Below are 11,389 nucleotides of genomic sequence, written 5' to 3'. Positions count from 1 at the left end.
CAAGCGTGCACAGTAGATGTTGTATGATCTCCATATCGAGAACAACTCGTAGCCCTGATCAGACATGTAGAGTTGCAATCAATTAACAGCAGCAAGACAGCAGATCAAGGGTACAGCAAGCTTTGAGAGGCAGGGGAATGCTCACTTTGCCAGTGGCACGGCTGCATGATACCAAGGATTTTGAATTACTTTGATTTTTTGGAAGCAATTTGGTTTTTCTTTCTGCGCTGTAGCTGTGGTGGTTTTACCGTGCTGGGCAGCTAAACCCCACAACCGCTCTCTCACTCCCCCTCCTTTAGATGAGGAGGGGGAGAAGTAAAGCAAAGAACAACTCACGGGTTGAGATAAGGATAATTTAATTAAAGGGAAAAAATTATAATAATTAAATAAAGACTACCATGAACTAAACAATTTAACTAAGGGGAAATAAAAAGGGAAAGGGGAGGGGAAAAGGAAAAATAAAAAGAAGGGAGGAAAACAAACAAACAAAATAAATGAAGGCTATATGGAAGTGCAGAGGAAAGAAATTACTCTCTACTTCCCACAAATGAGCCATGATTGACCACGTCCTTGAAGCAAGGCCTCAACGCACGCAGCCGGTGTTCGAGAGGAGGACCGACGTTTTCCCAACGAGAGCCCACCCCTCCCCTCTTCTTCCTGTTTCCACCTTTTATTGCTGAGTGGGACATCACATGGTATGGAATATCCCTTTGATTGGTTTAGGTCAGCTGCCCTAGTGATGTTTCTCTCCTCACCTTTTTGCCCACCCCCTAGGAGGGTTAGAGAAAGGCCCAATGCTGTGCCACTGCTGCTCAGCAGTACACACAACACTGGTGTGATAACACTGCTGTTCCTGCTACAAGTACAGAGTACGGCACTGTATGGGCTGCTGCAGGGAAAGTAAACATTCCAGCCAGACCCAGTACAGTAGCAAATACCACAGGTTTGCCATCACGTGCTGTTCCCTAATCCATATATCCATCATCAGCCATTGCTGCAGGATCATGAAAGGTTAGAGAAGACGACTTAGGTCCAATTTAACAGCCAATGAGTTTTCGATGAGCAGAGCTGCAACAGATTTTATTTCGCCACAAGCATTTTTTTTTCTTTTTTTCTGATATGAAGTCAGAAATTTTGATTTTTTTTTTTTTTAAAGACACTAAATGTCACAAAACCTGCAACCAGACCAGATAAAGTTCAATTCAGAGTGATTCTGAATCCTTTCATTAAAACGCTGCACATTTCTGTGCAAATTATTTCTGACTCTTCTGGACAAAAGTGGATGAAATAGTTCTTACAAATTAATAATAAAAGGTTGGAAGCTTTTACTCACACAAACACTAGTGAATTTTCCAGGAAATATTGTTTTGGCAGGGAATTTTCCCAAATCTAAAATAAAGAGAGGAAAAGTTGGGTTCTCATATTAGTTACTGCTTTTGACTGCTGGACAAAGGGAATAAAAACAGTAGTTAAGTGCAAGGTTTCCTTCTCTTCTTTAGTATGGGTAGGAATCGTCACTTCGGACCTTTAGCACCTTCAGAAACACACCCAGTGCCATGCAGGTTCCTCTGCAGCTACTTCTAACAATTACTGGTGCTCCTTAGCATGGAAGTTTGACTCAAAACACTCTCCAGATTTAGCTCTTTTGACTGCCCAAGGAGCTCATCATTTTGCTTGTTGCCTTCCATTTTCCTGAACACACCGGGAACGCTGTTCAGAATCTGAATGGATCTGGTCTAAGGAATGGGAAGAAAGCAAAACCAACGATACCTTGCAGTATTCCAAATTCCAAAAAAGCAGTCTCATTTTAAAAAGGACCTCAAAAGCTTTTTTTTTTTTTAAACTGACATCTGCCAACATAGCAATCCAAGTGCTAAACCAACTGAAGTTGCCCCTGAAAGCCTGAATAAAAATGAGTAACTCTGGTGCACTCAGCAGGTCTGTAATAGAAGTTGGTAAGGGTTTTAGATTTCTTTTTTTTTTGCTCCAGGGTGCTGGTAAAATTTTTGCATTAAGAGATTTTGAACCTTTTGTACCAAAGAATTAGAGATGCGCTACAGTGCCAGTAGCTGGGGGTCTGGAAATACACACCAACAAGTGTCATAAGCTTTGCCTTTGCTGAAGGAAGATGAATACTACAAAGAAAATCTGTCTAGTTTGTTTTACAGGCTTGTCTTTCTCAGTACGGAACAAACTGACCTCCCTGGTCTAACTTTGCAGTGCCTATTCTGCCTTTGTCCTGCAGAGAAGAGCAAGAAAGGAACAAATCTATTTTTGCACCCCAAAAACGCATTAGAGGAGGATTATCACACCCACCTAAGGGTACTTCCTTGTTTGTTTATAAAGCACAAAGCATTTCTCTTGGACAGTCTCTGTTGCTGGCCTCTTTTGTGCCTTCCATTTATAATAAAGATATTAAGATGCTTACCCCTTGCTTGTTTTTTTTTTTTTTTTATTTGTTTGTTTGTTTGTTTTTGTTTTTTTTAAAGAACAGTGGAAGTGGAGAGTCGGATGACAAGCAAGAACAAACACTAGAAACTCCTTGTTCTGCCCCTGCTTTTTAATCACCCAGCATCACCCCGGCTGCAAAACAGCCTCTGCTGATTTACCTGCTTGTTAAAGCACCCCACAGGCTGCAAGTGCGGTGTGCTAGGTGTCAAGTTATATTTAACGGTGCACACGTAACCATTCATCTTCCCACAGTCGAAGCACAGAACAGCCTCTTGCTAACACAACTCATCCCTGCTGCTGCAAGAAACCCTAAGGCCTGCAGGAAAACCTCAAGCTAAGAGTTCCAAAGCAAAAGCAGAAAACGCATCATTTGTACTCTTTCTATTTGAGGGAATTCTAGCTGCTAAATGCTGCCTACATCTGAGGGCACGTTCTGAGGCTGCCGGGAAGGACACTCAACACCCACTGACAGCAGGAGTGCAAAGATGCCAGCCAAGAAGGCAAAGGTTAGAGCTGAACGCTGCCTCAGCTTCCTCCAGCAGCCAGCTGGGGGTCACCTTTCACCACGCTCTCTGAGACTCGGAGCCCCGAGTTACCGCAGCCGCCACGTACAGCTGCTCCTTGCTGGCCCAAACTATTTGAACAGTCTTCAGACTTCAGGGACCTGTTTTACGACAGCCTCAAGATCAAATTCATCTGTTCCTGAAGGCGCTGATCGTCCTGCTGTTTCTGTAGCTGTCAAAGAACAATCCTGAACTGAGGCACTCGTCTGATCAAACAGTGCTTCGGCACAGATTTGTCTTTAGCTTGACACATCAAGGTGAAGAGGAATCGATTCTTGCAAGCAACCTCTCAAGCAGGGATCTAATAAGGTGACCAAAACGACAGATCTGTTGTGCAGATCTGAGCACGTCACTCTGCAGGGAATCACTTTCAAGCCTAAGATGTTTCACCCATCTCCCTGCCCCAGAGCGACACAAGGAAAGCTCTTAAGCAATTGCTAGCCTCTCCTCAGTGCTCACGAGTCCCAAATCACTAATTTTACAATATATAAACCATGGCAGCTGGCACCTAGATGGCACACGGTGACACTGCACACGTTGGCAGTGCTGTCAGGAGCTGGAAAGTCAGGGGTGAGGGGGTTAAGGGAAAACCACACATCAGTTTAGCAACTTGGCTCCCGTAGGATACTTCCTACGGCAGGAGTTTTAGCAAAGTCCCTCCCTCAGAGGGACCTGCTGGCTAATTAAAACAGGACTTCTGCTGGAGCAGTCAGAAGGCAGCAGGGTATCAGGAGATATCCAGTGGGCATCACCGTCAGCCTGTGGCAGTTTGGGGTCCAGGTATCAGTGGTTATGCGTGGTTTTCTCTGCTTCACTTTCTCCAAAGCTGTGAAAAAATAGTTCTTTTACAGCACTGTACAGTCACACGTTACGGATGGAACCAGCTGCATCAACTTCCAGTACGACGGTGTTGGAAAAAGGTGCCTTTGGTGGTCAGGAGCACAACAGCTCTGGTGAGGTGTTATTTAAGTGTGTTCTTACATCTGAGTTTCCTCATAGCAGTATGTAGCTGAGGGGGTCCAGGTTTCCCAGGTAAGATTGATGTTTTTTCTCCTACCAAGCACCAGCTCAGTATACAAAGCTCTGTTAATAACACCCAAGCGTGTAGATGTTAAACTGAAACTGCTTTTAAACCTATTTGTTGTTACGAAAATAGCTTAATACACCATCTTCACAGGGTAAAAATTCACATGGAAGGACAAAAAAACCCAGAAGCGCTTCCTGAGCTTCAGTTTACCAACAGCACCATCGGATTTAGATCCTGGCCTGGCAGCCAGGATGCAGGGTCTGTAAGCATTGCTGCGATGTGCAAGTGCCAAGGCAGGTTTCTGGCCTGCCCTGAATAAAATACCTTTTTTTTTTAATACAAACAGCGTGCCAGGTACGCTGTAATGCCAATGTGCCAGCTCAATAGAGGATGTCAAACAACAGAGGCGTTTATCCTAATTTCTGGAATGAAAACACTTTTAACAGCATTCTTTTCATGAAGAAAACCCTCTCTATCTTCTCCAATGCTCCAGGATCTGCTGCAGCTGCAGCAGCCGCGCTGGTACAACCCACATCTTTGCCAAATCTTTTCAATAATTGTGCTTTACCTCGGCAATGTTGAGGTCACTCCTCTTCCTCCTCCAGCTGAGCAAGCAGCTCGCTGGCTCTGCCACACCGCAGGTGCGGAAGCGAAAGCTGGGAACACAGGAGTCAAACTCTCAGTGCTCACAAAGCCACCAGGGCAGAGGGCTGACACAGAGGCACCCCGGATCCGCTCTCCCTCCCCGCTGCGAGGCTCGCAGCAGCCCCAACCCGAAGCACACACAATGCTTCGCATGGTGATGTCACCGCTGATTCTGAGTCCCCACGTGAGGATCTGCTTCACCACTCTCAACGTTGGTGTTGGTTTTTGATTTTTGTTTTTTTTTTTTTTCTTTTAAACATTCTCAGCTTATGGGAAACCATCAGGTAAACCACAGATCGCTAGGGAAGAAGGCCCACACGAGGGAAGTCCGTGCTTTTCTTCCAGGCAGTGGCACGTGCTTTAACACGCCGCGTTCGACAAAGCAGCTCTCCCCGTTTTGCTCAGTGGCAACAGGCACGACTGCAACGCACACAGGTGTAGGCAGCACCTGCAGGTCCCAAACCCTTAACCCGTTTTTAGAGAGCACCAATTTTTTAAGTAGTGCTTTTCCCTTAATCCATGACCCCTTCTTTCCTTTATTTCTATCGGGTGGCTCTCCTCCATTTTCCTCCTCAGTGTCTGAGCAGACACTGGGAATCGTTTCCGGAGGAAGGGCACGGCTGAAGCTCCTCCATCTACTCTCCGAGAAAAGAGAGTATGTTAAAGAATACATCTTTCCTTTCTTTTCCCTTTTTTAAATACAATTTCTGAAATCAACGCTGCGGCCTGGCAGCAAATACCTACGGGACTAAAGGTGATTCCTCATCCCCACTGTAACGTTGTAGTTAACCTCCCAACGAACCCATCTCCCCAGGAAGCGGCCATTTGAGATGGGAAGGGGCAGAGCAAGAGGAAGCTCTCCTTAGCCTAGCTCTTCCCCCAACACCACCTCGCCACCCAGCACCAAATTCAATTCACCTGCTCCGCCCGATCACTCGAACGGGCGTCCGACGCTGGCACACGCCGCAGCGGTGGTTCTGACGTGCCTTAAATCACCTCTCCGCAGAATATCTCGGGTCTGTACGCTCAAATAACGCAGTATTTGAGAAATAACGCCCAGAGCTCACACTCTGAGTGCAGCCCAACAGCACCGAAGCACCGGTAGGCTAAACATTCCAAACCTGGCAACAAGGCTGACCCAAGCAACAGCACGGAACCCTTCTGCACCTTCAGCGTGGACATCAGCGTAAGGAAACACAGACCTCCTCGATCCAAATTTTAAGCGAGAAACGCAAAAGGTCACCCAACCGGCTTGTTTTCAGCAAGCTAAAGGAGAAATTAAGGCGACAACCGGGTGCATCCAGAGTTAGTCAGATCCTGAAGGCAGTTCCTTGGGGGAACGGAGGAGCAACGCGCCAGATGAGGGCTGCCTTACAGCGCACCCCTTGGAGGCACTGCTACGGAAGGAAGGCAGAAGGTTGGAACTCGAAAGAACTCGCAAGGCGCCCGTTAAGGGGGAAATCTTTCATTTTTTTCTCAGCAGAACCTCCCCTCTCCCCCCTACCCCCCCCATGAAGGCAGCCCGGGGACTCTTTGCTTCCTTAGGGAGAGGGCAGGGACGGGGCAGGGTGGTGGGACAGATGGCCAGAGGGTCAGATGCACGGACAGACAGACAGCCGGACAGAGGGCCCAGCAAGGCCTGACGAAGGGTTCAGGAGCGGGAGGGAAGGGCAGGGCGAGGGGAAGGGCGGCCCCGGGCCTGACAGGAGACCTTGGGCCTAACCCCGGGCAGCAGCTCCGCGTCTCACAGGGCCCAGAAGGGGCTGGTACAGGGGGAGGGAACACCCCAGCCCCCAGCCCTGCCTCCAGGCCCTGCGCCCTTCACCCCCCCCCCTCCCCTAAGGGCACCCCGACCCACAGGGCCCGCGACACGGCCTGCTCCCCCTCAGGGCAGCAGAGGGGAGCCCGGCCGGGCAGGAGGCCTTTCCCCTGCCCCCCGCTGGTCTATGAAGGGCTCTAGTTACCGGCGAGCAGGGATTTTTACTGATACTGGCCGGACAACAAAGACTACTTATTAGAGAAGTACAATTCTTTTTCCTTGTGATAACTTTTCTTGACCAAAAAACACGATTGTGAATGAGGGAAAATGAAAGATGTAACATGGGAACGTGCGGATACTCACGATGATGCAGCCTTCTATCCGCATGTTCGCTGCGCTGCTGGGATAGCAGCTGCGGGAGCCTGGCAGCAGAGGGCAGTGAAGCCAAGCAGCTGGGATCCGTCTCTGGGGAAGGGGGCACTGAGAAAGCGCTTGCAAACGGGGCACAAGCCCTCAGCCTCTGGAGGCGGCGCCTGTCAGGCGTGAAGGAAAGGGATCCCTTCACGGAAGATGCTGTGGGCTTGCTGAGGCTCGAAGAACAGACGGTGCTGGCTGCTACCAGCGTGCTGCAGCAGCGGCAAGACAGAGCCGTGGTGGTTTTCCTCATCTGGGCAGCCGAGCTCCAGCACAAGCGCTCTCTCCCTGCCCCTCCTCCAACGCCAAGGGGAGAAAAGAGGCTGGCAAGGGCTCAAGGGCTGCCAGAAGGACAGGGAGATCACTCCACAAGGAGCGTCACGGGCAAAGCAGGCTCAGCACAGCCTGTTCCAGTCCAGCCCGGGGCCTGCTCCTGCGGGGGCTCTCCACAGGCCGCGGCCTCCTCCAGGCCACAGCCACCTGCTCCACCGGGGGCTCCTCCACCCGCAGGGGGGCTGCAGCGTGGAGATCTGCTCCACGGGGGACCCATGGGCTGCAGGGGGACAGCCTGCTCCACCAGGGGCACAGCCTGCTCCACCAGGGGCCTCTCCCTGCACAGGCCGCAGGGGAACTGCTGCTGTGAGCCTGGAGCACCTCCTGCCTCCTGCTGCACGGACCTTGGGGACTGCACAGAGCTTTCTCACTCCTCCCTGAGCCAGACGCTGCTGGGCAGCAGCTTTTGTTCCCTTTCTTAGATGCAAGATCTTCTTAAATTCAGTCCAGCCAAGTAGGAAAAGTAAATGTGGACAGCTGTATCTTGGCAAAGAAGATAGTAGGGAGCAAGGAGGTTCAGCAGTCAAGGTGGAAGGTGATGCCATGAGGCTTACAGGCTAGTAATGTTCTAGTGAAACCCAGCCTTCCTAAAGAAACCTGCCTGACTACTTGATGTGAATAACAGACTCTGTTCAGCTCTTTCCTAACATAGAAACGGTGCTGACTGCTTCTTCAGAGTAACAGAAGTTCGTGATACTACTGAAGTAGTTGTGGTTCAGATGTAGATCTGATTTCTCGTAAGCACACTGAATTCACAACTGTTGATCCTCCAGAGGAGGCTTTGCAATTGAACACCTGGAGAATAGGTAAATTTCCCGCTGTTGTTCTCCTCTCCTCTTGTTTTGTTTTGTTTTGTTTTGTTTTGTTTTGTTTTGTTCCTAGTAGCATAGGCTTAAGACTCTGAAGAAACAGGCTGCTTTTTTTCATTTCCAGCACTGGCTGTTTCTCCTGAGCCCCGCCTTCTATTTTTGCAGTCATAGGATATGTGGATGTAAATTCGTGGAGAGAGGTAGAAAACTCTTTCAACTGGTGTTTTTTCGGCTATGTGGGGAGAACAAATAGAGTGGCTTTGAATATTCTGGCTCTTATTCAGAGCAGCATGTGGAGGGAGACAGATGCGTTTGCTTTTTTAGTGCAATGGCTTCAGAAGCAAGAGGGGAAAAAACACTTTCTCTGGGAGCTGAAGAAGGTGTCCTAATCACAGGAGAGGTTTCTAAATGGCATATCTTTGCGAGGGTTCCTGTAGTTCGGAGGTTTTTGTTTGTTTGTTCGACGTTGGAAGGTTTTACTCTTAATATTCATGTCCTTCAGCAGAAGTGAGAAATGTGATTTTATTTTGTGCAGTGTCGTGGACCCTCCGAAATCTCCTGGGAATGATGAATACCTCGCCCAGTACCAATGTGATGACCGTGGAGACAAGGAGAAACCAAGAAGATCAAAAGAACGTGACCTCATTTCAAAAGAAACCGTTTTGTCCGGCAAAGAGTCTTGTGAGCCTGGTGAGAAATTGCGGCAAACTTCCTCTCTCAAGTGTGACACTGAATGTAGCTCTAAAAACCTTTCCTCCTCAGCTGTTACAGAGAGATGCCAAGATACAAAGGACAAGACTAAAACCACTGAGAAAGAGCATTACGAATGCAAGAGGGAACATGCTCCTAGTGAAGAGAAGGAGAGTCAAAAAGCAGGTCCTTCCAGCAAGAGAAGGGTAAAGTTGAATACAAAGAATACAAACTTGAGCTCCTGATTGGCTTCATGCTGAACTCTGTGCTGTTCTTGTCCTAATCTTGGTCTCTCCATAGATAATATGGTTTAAATCCAAATAGAATCGTGCGATGAGGAAGATCTCACTGCAACAAATTCAACATCTAAAATCAAAGTTGACATTTTCCGTGATTTTCTTCCTGAGCAGAAGTGTGCAGTACTCCTTTTATATTAACGTAGAGATTATTTCAAACAGTCTTGAAGTGCTTGATGACTTAACAGTCTGCAGATTTATTATCAAATCAAAAAAACCCCGACTTGGTAGACTATTTTTTTCCCAGTTTTGAATGACCACTAGGAAGAAGGTTATTCCGGCATCAAAAAAGTCATGTGGAATGTATCAAAATTTACTGAACCAGTAAGTAAAAATTATATTTTTCTATTAGTTCCATTGTTTCAACTCTTCAGACGCTTATGGATGGCATAGATAACAGAGGGGAGATCGTGGTAATCGGAGCTACCAACAGACTGGATTCTATAGATCCTGCTTTACGAAGACCAGGACGCTTTGGCAGACAGTTCCTCTTCAACTTGCCAAATTAAGAGGTGAGAACTTAAATTCAACGTTAGTGCTACCATGGCAAAGTCCAACTTTATAGGAAAAAAAAATAATTGACAACTTGAACAAAAGAGTGACACGTGGAGACACTGCGTTGTTCCATGGAGGGCAAATCTGGTACTGGATATATATGGTCAGGATGATACCACCAAGTAGTTAGTTCTATAATCAAACCTTTAATTCCCAAAGTTGTACCTGTTTGCTTAATTATTTAGTCCACTTGGGCGCTTTCATCATGAAGTTGTGTTTTTGGTCTCAATCCTTCCCTTATGAGTGAATAGTGGACGTGTTTGCATTTGATTGTGCCCCGGATCAGTGGTAGTAGTTTGAGTCATAATTCTTTTCTTCTTTATAGTAATTGTAGCAATTGGAAGCATTGTGCCAGAAGTGCTTTCTGTGAATTTACTGGCTGGAAAGCAAATGTGATGAAGTAATGAGACTGTCCCAATGAAAGCTTGCTAAGTTTTAGAGAAGTTTTTTGGACAGCAAAGAAATGTTTCTGGATAAATTTTTCATTACAGTATTTTCCTCTGGGTCCTTAGGTCTCGTAGTTTGGAAACTTGTTATTGAAGCTATAAATGCCTTTTCTTTCACTGTAGGTTCCTAGAAAAAGTTCAGTATAACAAATAAGAAATATTCAATTTCCTGGTTGACAATGCAGAGTGTATATTAAATAACTGTAAAATACTTGAAAGTTGAGCAAGTAAGAAAAGTGTATTAGTAGATGAGGGGTTTTGAGGGAGGACTGTTTTTTTTGTCTGTTTGTTTGCCTTTTGGTTTGTTTGTTTCTTGTTGGTATTTTTAAGGAAAACTTGGGACAAGCTAAAATGCAATGATTTTGCTTCAGGGTTGGAAAAGAAATTTTCAAGATTCATACTTGTGACTGGACCCCTCAGCCACCGGACATGTTGCTTGATGAACTAGCTGAGAAATGCATTGGTAAGACTGAAACAGAAACGGATTCTTGCTTGTGACCAAGTTGTAAAGAACCTTAGCTTGTACCAGGCAGTACCCATGCTCTTGTGCCTTGCTGCACAACTAGTCAACGAGGCAGCTGGCACACCTTCATAGCAATCTGAGTGAGATGCTTTCATCTATTTACTCTTTGTTATCGTTCCTCTTGTTGTCTGAGAACATTAAATGGTTCTGGGGCATCTTCCTCAAGAGTATAGTTTTTGATGAGGAGTCTGCTTCAGCTGCATAAGCGCAGGATATCAGGCAGTGAGCAACATGAAACACCCCTGCAGAGCGGTAGCACTTTGAATTCCCTGTTAAGCTGTTTGGTTTTGGCATTACAAATTCTTTAAATGTTGCATGTTGTAAACCTGGGCCTTGACCGATGTAACGTTTGATTTTTGTTTGTTAGGATACTGTGGTGCAGATATCAAATCTTTATGTACTGAAGCTGTGCTGTGCTCTCTACGCCGATGCTATCCTCAGATTTATGCAAGTAGGGAGAAGTTGCTACTAGACGTTAATTCTATTAAAATAAAAGCAAAGGACTTTTTCATGGCTATGAAGAAGGTTGTTCCAGCTTCAAACCGGATCAAGGCTTCACCCGTATAAGCACTATCACCCATTTTCAAGCCACTTTTTCAAAGATCAGTAGAGAATATTTTACAAGTTGTGCAGAAGATCTTCCCGCATGCACAGCTTGCGCTAAAGAAGGACCGACAGCAAGGTATAACCACAGCATCCACTTCTTTATAATTCTGCTAAAGCAAAAACTTGCGGTTTGTGCAATCAACTTAAACCTTTCAGACATAATGGTGGTAGAATTTTATTATTTCCATGTGCATGTCTTTTTTTTGGGCAAGTCTGGAATACAACGCATAGGTTTTATTGTGGATTCGAAACTGAAATGCCAAATGGAAGCT

General features: G+C 46.5%; 1 long non-coding RNA gene across 2 annotated transcripts; it reads left to right on the top strand.

Moving 5' to 3' along the window:
• Positions 1 to 8,756: 8,756 nt before the first annotated feature.
• LOC311428766 lies at positions 8,757 to 11,181 on the top strand. 2 transcript variants are annotated; one of them, XR_014687879.1, is made up of 4 exons: positions 8,757 to 8,897; positions 9,340 to 9,499; positions 10,360 to 10,451; positions 10,879 to 11,181. It is a non-coding gene; the product is annotated as an uncharacterized lncRNA (long non-coding RNA). The 2 variants fall into 2 exon arrangements; XR_014687880.1 differs by having other exon boundaries at positions 8,757 to 9,499.
• The last annotated feature ends 208 nt before the right edge of the window (positions 11,182 to 11,389 follow it).

Source organism: Aythya ferina (genome assembly GCF_964211825.1).
Source record: "Aythya ferina genome assembly, contig: HAP1_SCAFFOLD_136, whole genome shotgun sequence".
Taxonomy (NCBI): Eukaryota; Metazoa; Chordata; class Aves; order Anseriformes; family Anatidae; genus Aythya; species Aythya ferina.
The sequence above is the reverse complement of the archived record's forward strand: the minus strand, read 5'-3'. Positions and strand labels throughout refer to the sequence as shown.